General features: G+C 39.9%; 1 long non-coding RNA gene across 1 annotated transcript in view; it reads right to left on the bottom strand.

Annotated features, from left to right (window-relative positions):
• The window catches only part of LOC106526776 (uncharacterized), a 55,802-nt gene that overhangs the window by 3,693 nt on the left and 50,166 nt on the right, over positions 1-1,943 (bottom strand). The gene's annotated exons all lie outside the window — the stretch shown is intronic.

Raw genomic sequence — 1,943 nt, forward strand, 5'->3', positions numbered from 1 at the left:
ACATCTGGTGAAAATTTCATGTCATTAGCACCTCTAGTAATATATTTACTGAGAAAAATGGTGTCGTGTTCAATACTTATTTTACCTGCTGTATATAGGCACTACATCTTTGAAGGTCTCGCGGGCCATGTAAAATGGCATGGCAGGCCACGTTTGGCCCATGGACCTTGAGTTTAACACATCGTGCCAATTTTGTGTTTACATACAAGGTGGTGGGTGATATAGATTCCTTCGAGAAAAGTTAGTTTTTGATAAATTTAAGGGARGTTTGTTAGTTTTAGCTCAAACTGCAGTGAAAGAAGCCACATCTGCCTCTATTCAAGAAACTTAGAAAACAATGTGAGCCAGGATCCCATAAAGTCCTGAAGATGTGCCTTTTATTTGGACGCACCAGTGGGTAGGGGAGCCAACACTCCACTGGGAGGCCCCCAGAAGCTGCTGCCTGTAGTTTTTATGTGTTGCTTAATTACCACGTTCCTCTGGCTGGGCTTAAAGGGACCAAGGTGTGAGCCGCGGCGATATCCAACAGATGCCTGGGCGATGACAGCTGCTGGAGCAAATGGTCGAAAAGAGCAAACATTCAAGGCAATTACAGAGTAATTATTCTGCATTGAAACCATATGGAAACCTATGGAGTGTCATACATCTTATTTTTTTACTCCTTAATGGTTCAGTTGTTCATATATCAGAGGCTGGCTGTTTCACAGATTGTATAGTGTGGTTATGAGCACAGCAAGCCTTAATTTACTTTGTAAATTTAGAAATAAATAAATAAGAKCCGAAAATCTGTGAAAGATTTAACAGTGTTCAAAGTTAGCCCGGCCCTGAGCTTCACACGCAGATAGATGAGTCAGTTATGCTAAACAGACGGCTCCCAGATGGACGAATTATTCATGTGAGACTTAAAGTCCGTCGCAGTGGGTGGATCCAGGATGTACGGCCGGGCTGACAGTCGGTCCGTACCTTCATCATCAGGACGTGGCCAAGGTGCTGCAGCGAGGAGGAAAAAAATACAACAACTACAGAAAGCACTTAGTGAATTATGTCATCAAGGTCGGCCTTTGTTCAGTTCAGGCAAACTTTGATTCATCCACAAAACAAAAGAAATAGATTATAACTCACAGCTGTCGACAAACACTTTTAAAACTGTGGAGATGTTGTGTAACATTATGGGATGGCTCACAAATTCAACCCTAGCTGTTCTAAAACAAAACAATATGTTAGCTAAAAGCAGCAAAACTGTAGAAAAAAACAGTAAACGATTACATAATACCTAAATGCAGCAAAATGCAAAGGAAAAAAGCAAATGCTAGCTAAAATACAAAAGTTGCTACACAGGAGCTGAAAGCAGCAAGATGCTAACCAAAAGCATAAACCATTAGCTAAAATTCAGAAGTAGCAGAAATGTCAGATAAAAGCTGCAAACAATTACAAAAAGCTGTAAATTATTTACTAAAGTTAAAAGTAGCAAAATGCTAATAAAGACCACAAAATGTTAGTAAATGTGTTAAAATGCTAGCAAAGCACTAGCTAAAAACTAAGCTAATGTGAGAAATACAGACATTGTTCAAATGAGATTATTAGTTGTGTTACTGTTTTTGTGTATTTGACTGTACAAAGACACCCCACACTTTATTTTGGGTGTATGTTTTAGTTAGATTGTTCATTTCTGAGAGTACTGGTATTTACTGGATGTCACTGAATGCACCATGTGGAAAGGTTCTGAAACGTGCGTCTCTTGAACGATTGACTATGAACTAAATTGTCATCAAGGTAAGGTAGGCAAACATCATCACGTAAACCCCACAAACACTCTTCCATGCTTCTCTGAAACTCTGCTGGGGCAGAACTGAGTCCGAACGGGATTCGAACCCACTGGTATAAACCCCAGGGAGTAATAACAATAACAATAACAGGGCAGCTGGGTATATTGTTTTTTGGGG

The sequence above is a fragment of the Austrofundulus limnaeus genome, unplaced genomic scaffold, assembly GCF_001266775.1.
Source record: "Austrofundulus limnaeus strain Quisiro unplaced genomic scaffold, Austrofundulus_limnaeus-1.0 Scaffold293, whole genome shotgun sequence".
Classification (NCBI taxonomy): domain Eukaryota; kingdom Metazoa; phylum Chordata; class Actinopteri; order Cyprinodontiformes; family Rivulidae; genus Austrofundulus; species Austrofundulus limnaeus.